Source organism: Saccopteryx leptura, chromosome 3 (assembly GCF_036850995.1).
Source record: "Saccopteryx leptura isolate mSacLep1 chromosome 3, mSacLep1_pri_phased_curated, whole genome shotgun sequence".
Taxonomy (NCBI): Eukaryota; Metazoa; Chordata; class Mammalia; order Chiroptera; family Emballonuridae; genus Saccopteryx; species Saccopteryx leptura.
Window position 1 is genome coordinate 75,817,183 of NC_089505.1, and position 12,201 is coordinate 75,829,383.

A 12,201-nucleotide genomic window follows, 5' to 3' on the forward strand; every position below is an offset into this window, starting at 1 on the left:
ATGACTCCAGGTCTCACAGCCCTGCTCTGCCTGGGTGAGAATGAGGGGGAGGGGAAGCCCTGGTCTGGGCGGGACAAGGCCCCAGGGCCAGACCTGCTGTGTCAGGGCCCCAGGACTCAGGAGGCTCGAGAGGTGGGGGACTCAGGAACAGATCTCTCACAGGAGCTATCTTCCTGAGCTGATTGTGGATCCAAGGACCCAAGCACAAGCAGGTGAGTCTGTCCCAAAGTGTCCCAGGTCCCTTTTCTCATCAGGAACAAGCGATCCCCCCCCCACACACACACACAGGCTGCTGGGGGAGCACAGCCAATGGGGCTGATGGATAGAAGACATCTGAGATGTTGGGCCTGAGAGCTGGGGGTGGGGTGGGGAATGTCTTGTGACCCAGCCTCTAATTTTCTTCCAGGGACCCATCTAAGACCCACCCTCTGGGCTGAGCCAGGATCTGTCATCCCCTGGTGGAGTCCTGTGACCATCTGGTGTCAGGAGACCTTGCAGACCTAGAAGTTCGGGCTGAATAAGGAGGGAAGCTCACAGGCCTGGGACACACAGAAGCCCCTAGATTCTGGGCACGAGGCCAAGTTCTCCATCACACAGATGACAGAGCATCACGCAGGGAGATATCACTGTTACTACATCAGCTCCATTGGCAGGTCAGAGCAGAGTGACCCCCTGGAGCTGGTGATGACAACTGAGGGGACACTCAGGGGTCGCAGCCTCAGGCTCTGCCCTCAGGAATGGGGTCTGCTCTCAGGGGGTGTCCCCTCTCTCAACCCTGGGTCACATGAGGGAGGGGTGAGCCCATCTAACATGCTGCCTCCTCCTCTCCTAGGATTCTACAGCAAACCCAGCCTCTCAGCCCTGCCCAGCCCTGTCGTGACCTCAGGAGGGAACGTGACCCTCCAGTGTGGCTCAGGGCAGGGATTTGACAGGTTCATTCTGACTAAGGAAGGAGATCCCAGGCTCTCCTGGACCCTGGACTCACAATCACACTTCATCAGTGGAAGATACCGGGCCCAGTTCCCTGTGGGCCCCGTGACCCTCAGTCACAGGTGGACATTCAGATGCTATGGCTGTTACAGAAACACCCCCCAGGTATGGTCACACTCCAGTGAAGTCCTGAAGCTCGTGGTCTCAGGTGAGTCTCATCCTGGACCCATCCACAGATTCAGGCACCAGACAGATTACTGGGGTCTTTGCTGGGAGAGGAGCCCAATGTGAGAGGGTGGGGTTAGGAAACACTGGGGATCCTGGGCCAGAGACACAGAGAGAGACAGTGAGACCTGGGCCGGGACAGGAGAAGACATTGTGTGGGAGGAGCACCCCTGTAACTCATGTCTGGTCTCCCCAGGTGTGTCTCAGAAGCCCTTCCTCCTGACCCAGCAGGGCCCCATCGTGGCCTATGGACAGAGCCTGACCCTCAAATGTCACTCTAATATCGGCTATGACACATTTGTTCTCATCAAGGAGGGAGGACGTGACTTCCACAGAGCCCTGTCCTGCAGGCCAACTTCTCCCTGGACACTGTGAGCAGCTCCCACGGGGGCCGGTACTGATGCTACGGTGGACACAGCTTATCCTCCGAGTGCTTGACCCCTAGTGACCCCGTGGACATCCTGGTGGCAGGTGAGGGGCCAGTGGGTTCAGTCAGGGACCCAGACTCTGCACAGGCCCTGCTGGGGGATCTCAGGTGGTGATGGGCAGAGTGAACGTGCAGGGTCCCAGGGAGAGAGACAGAGAGAGACAGGGGATGGGAGGGGAGGGGAGACTCAGAGAAACAGAGACAGACAGGAGGAGGGTCCTCAGAGAGAGGCCTGCTGACTCTCAGGTCAGAACAAGGTGGCGGGCAGCCCTCACCCACCTCCTTCTCTCTAGGACGGCTCCCTGACAGACCCTCCCTCTCGGTGCAGCCGGGCCCCACAGTGGCCTCAGGAGAGAACGTGACCCTGCTGTGTCAGTCACAGAGCCCGACAGACACTTTCCTTCTGTCCAAGGAGGGGATAGCCGATCCCCCCCCCCCCCCCGCCCCGTGTCTTAGATCAGAGCTCCGAGCTCAGCAGTACCAGGCAGAGTTCTCCATGAATCCTGTGACCTCAGCCCATGGGGGGACCTACAGGTGCTACAGCTCACACAGCACCACTCGCTACCTGCTGTCACAGCCCAGTGAGCCCCTGGAGCTCCTGGTCTCAGGTGAGGGGACACTGACCTGGCGGAAGCTGGGCACAGCCAGCTCAGGTCCCCGCAGGGACCACAGGGATGGAGACAAGACACTCATTAGAGATTAGATCCCAGGGCCCAAGGCTCACGTTGGAGCCCCTGGAGACTGAGCCCAACCGACACTGTGCGCCACCTGGAGGCTGGTTTCGGGACTGCACTCTGTCCTCGGAAGCGGTGACGCCCTCGCAGAACCTGGATGGTCCGTCTCAGGTCGCCAGGGTTTGGCTCCAGGTCTGACCTTCACGAAGATCAAGGCCTCTCAGAAATCTACCCTGGGTCTCCCTTCTCTCAGGGTCTAAGAGAGACGCCCGTTCTGCAGCCCCTCCCCATCGTCCTCTGTCCCCACCCCCTCCTCTGCTTCTGCCCATTTCTGAGGCTGCAGGTGCTCAGCTCCGGCCATGGCTATTTCCTCCGTGCTCGCGCCTCTCCCCCGAGGTCTCAGCGTCTGGGCTGCCCTTCCAGTCTGACTGCCCGACACTTGTGCTGGGATTTCCTCCCTCCCCCTTTCTCTTCCTGGGTCCCCACCATCCGGCAGCTTTCCGAGAACCCTGCTGTTCAGGAGCCTTGGTGTCACCCACCCCTGTCACCCGTGGAGCGGCGCCTGCTCCGGCTCCCAGGCAGCCGCTACTCCTGCGCCTGGAATGGTCTCTGCCTCCTTCTCTGTTCCCTCTGGTCACCACCGGCTTAGATCAAAGGTCAGGGAAATAGACGCAAATCAAAACCGGTAAGAGTCACCGCACACCCATCAGGACGACTATGACTGAAAAGAACAGCGGACGAGGGAAAAGTGAGACGAGTCACGGGACGTGGGGCGGAGGCGGCCCTGCGCACGGCTCTGAAAGTGGAACGTGTGTACACAGTCTGTGGTTCTCCCTCAAATGTAACTCCGGAATTGCCCTGTGGCCCGCAGCCCCGCGGGGACACGAGTGCAGAGAAGTGACAGCAGAGCTTTGGTGCTTGCACACCCGTGTGCACTCCAGCCTGACTCACAGCAGCCCACGTGGACACAGGGCTCCTGCAGAGTGGAGAAGGTACCAGACCCTCCTGTCATAGTCTGGGGACCAGGGGACACTGGGAAGACGAGAAACGGATTGTTCCCTGAGCCTCCGAAAGGAACGCAGCCCTGCAGACACCCTGATTTCAGCCCCTGAGGCCTCATTGGGACCTGAGACCTCCAGAGCCGGAAGATCACACACCGTGTTGCTATGAGCCACCACCGGGTGCTGACCAGTCATAGCAGAAGCAGGAATCTCACGCACCTGGTGTCCGACACTCTGTGGTCTCAGGACATCCTCAGGCTTCTGAAAACCAGGGCAGAGCTTTCCCCAGAAGCCTCTAGCCTCACCCCCTACATTGCATCCAAATCTTCACCCCCTCTAGGGCGGGAAGTCCTGCCGGGCACACCATGGGCGTCAGGAGCTGGAGGATACCCATGACTCTGGGACACTGGCTGCCCTGTGGCTGGACTGTCATGTGCCAGGTTCCTGTGTGGCCAGGGCGCAGTCCTCGTCACCTCTCTCCTGCAGAGCAGGGCTGGGCAGGGTGACCCGGGCCCTCCCCTGTCCCTAGCACAGGCAGGAGACTGTGAGGGGGAGGCTCACTCTGCTGTGACTGAGGTGTCTCCTCTCCAGAAACTGTGCGGACCCCTCGACCCCTCTGTGCTCTGGATTCTGTGTCCCTGTCAGGGGGGGAAGGGGCTCTTCCAGCACAGGGGCTGCCTGCTTGGTCCCTGCATTCCACTCAGAGCAGGGACTGCCCCTCTAACAGTGCTGCTCAGCTGACCACTGAAGGTCCTGGTGGCTTCCTACGGTGCTTTCAGAGACTTCACAATCATCACCTCTGCCCCATTGTCACCTGTGCCCCAGCGTGCTTTCTAGATCAAAAGGAACCCAGACTTATGTGTGTTCTTCCTGCCCTGGACCAGGAGTCCACCTTGTCTCCAAGTTATTGAGTTTCTTCTACTGGGAACGATCCGTACTTAGAAAACACGACCTGGGGTAACGTGAACTCAGGAGTACTGGGTTTTGTCCTGTATGGACCGCTTAATATCAGGAAGGGTGCACAGTGTAAATCCACACAAGTATCCCCACCTGGTGTGACATTACAGGGTTCATTTATGTTGTACTTGTATCCATTATGTAAAAACCTCAGGGCCGTGGCCAGTTGTCTCAGTGGTAGAGCTTGAGACTGTGTGTGGATGTCCTGAGTTCAATTCCCTGTCAGGGTACACAGAAGAAGTGATCATTTGCTTCTTCATCCCTCCTCCTTCTCTCTCTCTCTTCTCTCTCTCTCTTCGCCTCCCAAAGCTATGGCTCAAGTGATTTGAGCACGTTGGCCCACAGAGCTGAGGAAGGCTCTACGACCTCCACTCAGGCATTAGAATTGCTTGGTGGCTGAATAATAAAACAGTAGTCTCAAATGGGCACAGCATTGACCCTATGAAAATTTGCGGGGTGTTACCCGGATGGGGCACATGTGGCAATCCGTCTCTGCCTCCCATCCTCTCACTTAATAATAAATAAATGAATAATTAAATAAATAAATGGAAAAAAATCTCAACTGGTACAAACACCTCAATCACTGACTTGTGGAGACCACATATCTTTCTTGGGCAGCCTCCTCCGCCCACTTACGCCTGTCTTGCAAGGTTGCTGGTTTTGGGTGGGGCCCAGAACAGGAGACGTCTTGGCTACGGGTCCAGGCTGCCCAGCGACAGGGCTGTGGGCCCCGGGAGATCCCATGGTGTCCAAAGCACCTGCAGCAGATGAGCTCGTTACACAGGGTCTCAGGGGCGAGCTACCACTGAACTGCCCCACGGACATCTTATCATCTTGGAGCTACCACTCTGCATTTCGGCAGACAACTGCTCCTTCGCTACAGCGTCTGGGTGGTCACCAGGCTGTCGCTGAGGCTGTCTTGGCTAAGTCAGCAAGAGACATGAGATGTCCATTACGCAATGGGAGCTCATTGCTGACCTCTGCTCCAGAAACAATGTGTGTGCAGTGTGGCCGAAAGGTCCCTGAAGATGCCAGTTAGGCGGAATAATGCACCTCTACCGATGGGCACCTTCTATTCCTCTGCCCCTGTGACTCTGTCACCTCCTGTGGCCACAGGGACTCTGCAGCTGTGTCCCGCAAAGGAGGTTGAGATGGCAGCCTAGTGTGGAGGATCCAGGGGAGCCCGATGGCATCACAAAGCTCCTATCAGGGAAAGAGGGAGGCAGGGGAGGCAGCGCCAAACAGCTGGGACAAGAGGCCCGGCCTGTGCTGTGCAGTGGATAGAGCATCAACCGGGAACCCTGAGGTCGCCAGTTCAAAACCCTTGGCTTGCCTGGTCAAGGCACATATGGGAGTTGATGCTTCTTGCTCCTCCCCCTATCTCTCTTTCTCTCTCTCTCTCTCTTCTAAAAAATGAATAAGTAAATCTTGAGTTTCATTTTTTTAACTCTGCCAGCATGAGTTTTGTTTCAGGGCTTGTGGCAGATGACCAACCACAAAGGTATGTCCGATGAAGTCATAGACGGTTGAAACTGCTAACGATTGAAAATGCACCGACATCCATAATTGGTGAAAAGCACCCCTTCGCCCAGCAATAGCGACAGCCAATCAGCAAATTCCCCGCTACCCTTCCTACTTCCCTAAACCTAGCCCTTAAAATGTGGCCTAAAGACTGTAGCCACTGCTGCTCTCCCTTAGGAGACAGCACAGCAGGTTTCCTTTCATTAAAGCCTGTTACACTGGTCTTTCGTGCTCCGATTGATTCTATCGTTTGGTGCCGACACCCGGGACAGGGTACTAACTGAATGGACGATTCCTCTTTGCCATCCAAACTTACAACCAGGGAAGCAATGGGCAGCAGCAGCTCATCCTGGGCTTACTCCCTGATTCTGTTTGGATGTGTAATTGTAGGTTGATTGGCCAGCGAATTGACCCTGTCCTGAACCCTCCGGACCAGAGGTAGGAGATTTTTTGAAGCTTTCCCAATCTCCTGTAGGCTCCTCTGCTTCCCGCACCCTCACTCTACTCTCTGAGGTTCACAGTTTGGGAGGCTTCTACTCCGAGCGGCCTGCTTCTACAGACTTCCTCGAAAGTCTAGGCGCCTAGCCAGGTCGCTTTCTTCTTTCTCTGGAACTGAGGTCTCCGGTGATGATCGGTTTCTTCACATCCTACACACTCTACTCTACTCAGAATAATCAAAAGTGTTTGAGGACTCTCTTTCTTTATTCTCAGCCTAACATGGGCTCCTCCCAAACTCAGGCCTCAGAAACTACTCCTTTGGGACGCTACTCCTTCCTCCCCAACTCCCTTCTACTTCCTTTACCTATCATGGGTACCTACCATGTGGCCCCAATTTCGATTACAGTACACTCAAAGATCTCAATAATTTTTGCCACCGGACAGGGAAAGCCTCAGAAATTCCCTATGTACAGGCCTTCTTCTTTCTCCAATCTCTACACTACCTCTGTTCCTTTTGCTCGACCTACCAAATACTTTTAGCAAAAACCCCTTCTCGGCCCTGGCTGGTTGGCTCAGTGGTAGAGCGCCGGCCTGGCGTACGGGGGACCGGGTTTGATTCCCAGCCAGGGCACATAGGAGAAGCGCCCATTTGCTTCTCCACCCCCCCCCTCCTTCCTCTCTGTCTCTCTCTTCCCCTCCCGCAGCCAAGGCTCCATTGGAGCAAAGATGGCCCGGGCGCTGGGGATGGCTCCTTGGCCTCTGCCCCAGGCGCTAGAGTGGCTCTGGTCGCGGCAGAGCAATGACCAGAATGAATCGTCCATTCCCCCTGGTGGGCAGAGCGCCGCCCCTGGTGGGCGTGCCGGGTGGATCCCAGTCCAGCGCATGCAGGAGTCTTTCTGACTGCCTCTCCTCGTTTCCAGCTTCAGAAAAATAAAAAAAAAAATAAAAAAAAATAAAAATAAATAAAAACCTCTTCTCTCCCGTCCTCCTCCAACTCTCCTCTAAACTCTAATCTTTTCAACTCCTCTGACCAAGTGGCGCCACCACCAGCACCTCAACCTCCTCCTCCTACAGATTCTGACCCTCCTTCTTTCCATCCAGCTGTTCACGCTGTCCGTCTGTCTGCTTCCTCTCTTCCTCCTCTCTATGCTGACAACTCCCTGCCATCTTGAGAAGCTTAAAAAGGCAGAGTTGTCTATTGAGTTGTGTGCGTGGATAATCTGTTTTGTCTCTTTGTCAGAAAATATCTCTAGTATAATTTTAATTGAAACAAGTAAAGCGTGTTCATTTAAATTTCTTAATTTATAATTTGTATGTGAAGTTTTTGTTTAATGTGTAACTGTGTCTGCTTCTAAGGCCTTAAAACAGTGGTAGTCAACCTGATCCCTACCGCCTACTAGAGGGTGTTCCAGCTTTCATGGTGGGCAGTATCAGAGCAACCAAAGTATAAATAAAAAGATAGATTTAACTATAGTAAGTTGCTTTATAAAGATTTATTCTGCCAAACTTAGTGAAAATCCGATATAAAGTACTTGGTAATTATTATTATATGCTTTAACTTGCTGTAATTCTGCTTTATAAATTTTATAAAGTAAAGTTACTTTCCTACTTTATAAATCACCATTACTGTGGAACTGGGGGGCGGTTAGAAAGTTTTACTACTAACAGAGATACAAAAGTGGGCAGTAGGTATAAAAAGTTTGACTACCCCTGCCTTAAACCAATAATTACCCACCTATGAAATCAAGGCTTATTCATCTCCACAGACTCTCCCTGCAATACCCCCATCCTTCCTGTTTGAAAACCTTCAGGGGCTTATCGCCTCGTACAAGATTTACGCCTAATCAATGTGGTGATAATTCCCCTCCATCCATGTTGGGCAAATAAAATATATTATGCTCACTTTGTTAAAGATGGCGCTGCCCACGTGGAAGCCATCGCCCAGGTGATATTCATGTGTGTTGGGGGTGGGCTGTGGGCAGGCAGGATCCTTGTGACCTGGGGCTTGGGTTTAGGACTAAGTCTTTCCCACCCTTTTTGATGTGGGGTGGTGCAATCCCATCATGCCTCAGAGAAGTGACTTTGTATTAGAGACTTCCCTATTTTGTATATTGGATTAAAGGTCTGGATTTCTACACTATAAAGTGGGACAGACCCAGAGTTTGCTCTCTTGGTTCCTGAGATTAGCATTAGAGAGCAGAGAGCAGAGAGCAGAGAAAGGCCACGTGGAGGAGGCCAGGAGAAGCAGCCAAGATGGTGGAGTGCTGAGTGAGAAGCCAGTTTGTGTAGAGTTTGTGCAGAGAGAAGGAAGGAGATGGAGAACAGAGGTGAATAAGTTTGGTGAGCTAGAAACCTTTGATTCTAGGAAACTCGGATAAGTCAGTAGCTTTGTGAGCACTGAATGAGTGGGTTTTGGAGCCCAGTGTGCATTTTTACTTGCCCGCCGGGTGCAAGCTAGGATTAAAGATGATGGCTGTTGGGCAGATAAAATATATTATGCTCACTTTGTTAAAGATGGTGCTGCCCACGTGAAGGCCGTCACCCAGGTGATATTAATGTGTGCTGGGGGCAGGCTGTGGGCAGGCAGAATCCTTATAGCCTGGAGCTTGGTTTTGGGACTAAGCCTTTCCCACCCTTTTTGATGTGGGATGGTACAATCCTATCATGCCTCAGAAAGTGACTTTGTATTAGAGACTTCCCTATTTTGTATATTGGATTAAAGGTTTGGATTTCTACACTATAAAATGGAGGCAGAATGGGAGCTCGCTCTTGGTTCCTGAGATTAACATTAGAGGAGAGAGCAGAAAGCACAGCAGAGAGCAGAGAAAGGCCACGTGGAGGAGGCCAGGAGAGGCAGCCAAGATGGCGGAGTGTTGAGTGAGAAGCCAGTTAGTCTAGAGTTTGTGCAGGGAGAAGGAAGGAGATGGGGAACAGAGGTGAATAAGTCTGGTGAGCTAGAAACCTTTGATTCTAGAAAACTCGGATAAGTCATTAGCTTTGTGAACACTGAATGTGAGTGGGTTTTGGAGCCCAGTGTGTGTTTTTACTTGCCCGCTGGGTGCAAGCTAGGATTAAAGATAATGGCCCACCAGCTTTTGGCTCTGCTGTTTCTTTACCAACTGTCCGAATCTAATGCGAACCTGCATGGGCCAGGTGGCTGTGATGGTGGACATGATTACTGGCTTAATCTCTACAGCAGGGGTCCCCAAACTTTTCACACAGGGGGCCAGTTCACTGTCCCTCAGACAGTTAGAGGGCCAGACTATAAAAAAACTATGAACAAATCCCTATGCACACTGCACATATCTTACTTTAAAGTAAAAAAACAAAACGGGAACAAATACAATATTTAAAATAAAGAACAAGTAAATTTAAATCAACAAACTGACCAGTATTTCCATGGGAACTATGCTCCTCTCACTGACCACCAATGAAAGAGGTGCCCCTTCTGGAAGTGCGGCGAGGGCCGGATAAATGGCCTCAGGGGGCCACATGTGGTCCGCGGGCCGTAGTTTGGGGACCCCTGCTCTACAGGTTACTGTCACACATTCCCTCAAACACCACCCACTTCATGGTCCTAGACCTCAAGAATGCCTTCTTTACTATTCCTCTACACCCTGACTCTTACTTTCTGTTTGCTTTTACTTGGACTGACCTGGACACTAATGCAGCCCAGCAACTTACATGGATTGTCTTACCACAGGCGTTCAGAGACAGCCCACACCTGTTTGGCAGGCACTAGCTCAGGATTTAGCAGTATGCAATCTCAAAACTAGTACTCTCTTATAATATGTAGATGATCTACTCCTCTCAGCCCCTCCCTGCCTGCCTCAGGGAAACACACTGCCACCCTTCTTAACCTCCTCGCCATGAAGGGATATTGTGTCTTCTCTGCTAAGGTTCAACTTCACACTTAGTCCGTAGTCTATCTGGGCATCACCTCAACACCCACCACCTGAGGTCTCACCCTAGATCGAACTCAGACACTCAGCAGTCTCCAACCACCTACCACTGCAGATCAAATCCTTTCTTTCCTCGGTCTAATAGGCTTCTTTAGACACTGGATTCCCAATTTTGCTCTCTTAGTCAAACCCCTCAACGAGATCTCCTAAGCATGACTTTTAAAGTCTATAATAACCAAGAGGAACAGGAAAAGGCAGACAGCCCAAAAGAGATTAGGCAAAATACCAGCTTTTGGCAGCTGCCCTCAAAGTCTCCAATGCCCCCAAGGGGCCTCATAAAACTCCACCAGAGTCCTGCTTCAAGTGTGGAAAGAAAAGTCATTGGAAAAAAGCCTGTCTGGCTCCTCAGCCCTCGCCAAGGTCTTGTCCTCACTGTGGGAAAAAGGGACACTGGAAGGTAGACTGCCCCCTCGCTCCTCTAAGAGAGGGTTCAGACTATTCTAGCCCTACCTGTTGGGCAGATAAAATGTATTATGCTCACTTTGTTAAAGATGGTGCTGCCCACGTGGAGGCCATCGCCCAGGTGATATTAATGTGTGTTGGGGGCGGGCTGTGGGCAGGCAGGATCATTGTAGCCTGGGGCTTAGTTTTGGGATTAAGCCTTTCCCACCTTTTTGATGTGGGGTGGTACAATCCAATCATGCCTCAGAGAAGTGACTTTGTATTAGAGACTTCCCTATTTTGTATATTGGATTAAAGGTTTGGATTTCTACACTATAAAATGGGGACAGAATGGGAGTTTGCTCTCTTCGTTCCTGAGATTATCATTAGAGGAGAGAGCAGAGCAGAGAGCAGAAGGAGGCCATGTGGAGGAGGCCAGGAGAAGCAGCCAAGATGGTGGAGTGTTGAGTGAGAAGCGAGTTTGTGTAGAGTTTGTGCAGGGAGGAGGAAGGAGATGGGGAACAGAGGTGAATAAGTCTGGTGAGCTAGAAACCTGTGATTCTAGGAATCTCGGATAAGTCAGTAGCTTTGTGAGCACTGAATGTGAGTGGGTTTTGGAGCCCAGTGTGTTTTTTTACTTGCCCGCTGAGTGCAAGCTAGGATTAAAGATTATGGCCCACCAGTTTTTGGCTCCATTGTTTCTTTACCGACTGTCTGAATCCAATGCGAACCTGCATGGGCCAGGCTGCTGTGATGGTGGCCGCAGCCACTGGCTTTACATTTGTCGTAGTCGGCAGGATACGAACCTGCATGTGAATGGCCATGATGGTGGCTCCTGGCTTTACACTACCCCAGCCACCTGTGATAACTGAAAGTGCCCAGGGCTGTTGGCCCCATCTCACATCACCACCAAAGAGCCTAGGGTAGCCATCCAAGTAGCAGGTAAGCCAATCTCATTTCTTATAGACACAGGGGCCACTTACTCTGCCTTGCCCAAATATTTGGGTCCTGCTCATCCCTTAAAGATCTTTGTTGTGGTTGTTGATGGTCTTATTTCCTCCCTATTGGCCACAGATCCACTGCCTTGTCTAATACATGGTGTCTCCTTTGCACACTCTTTTCTGCTCCTGCCTCAATGCCTGTTTTAGGCCGGAATCTACTCTCCAAATTCAGAGCCTCTCTCTCCTTTCACTTCCTGTCCTAAGAGTCAGCTCTGTTACTGCTTCTTGGCCAGCCAGATTTGGCTAATTCTGTTATAAATTTACCTCTACCACCTAGCATAGTGAATCCCAAGGTTCTCCTCACCACCACCTCCAGCGGCAAAACTCCAGGGAAAGGCCCCTTAGTTTCATGTCTCCAGGTTAAAGAAAACAGAAGCTGCATCTCTGCACATGCCTGTGAATGACCCTTCCAGTCAATCTGAATCATCACCCTCATACACCTGCTCCCCCTTAGGGCCCACCAAGGTCAGACTAATTAAAATACCAGAAGAAGAAGAACAGCCTGAGCCGTGAGTAACTGTGATTACCCCCTGATAACAGACAGGATGGAGATTCCAGTTTGCTCTATTCTTTCTTATCTCCTTACCCTTAAAGGCATACTCTGCCCCCATACCCTCCCTCTTGGAATCCTCTCATCTAGAAAGCTCTCTTAATCTTATTTAAAATCTCGTAATCAAGACTAAC

At 52.0% G+C, this 12,201-nt stretch overlaps 1 protein-coding gene and 1 pseudogene across 1 annotated transcript in view; both read left to right on the forward strand.

The window, feature by feature from the left end:
• LOC136398226 (leukocyte immunoglobulin-like receptor subfamily A member 6) lies at positions 1–6,320 on the forward strand (annotated as a pseudogene).
• LOC136399332 (leukocyte immunoglobulin-like receptor subfamily A member 6) overlaps positions 6,069–12,201 on the forward strand; it is a 25,106-nt gene continuing 18,973 nt past the window's right edge. Inside the window, exon 1 of the mRNA XM_066374390.1 lies at positions 6,069–6,173. The gene's annotated coding sequence lies outside the window, so the exon portion shown is untranslated. The remainder of the gene's footprint in view (positions 6,174–12,201) is intronic.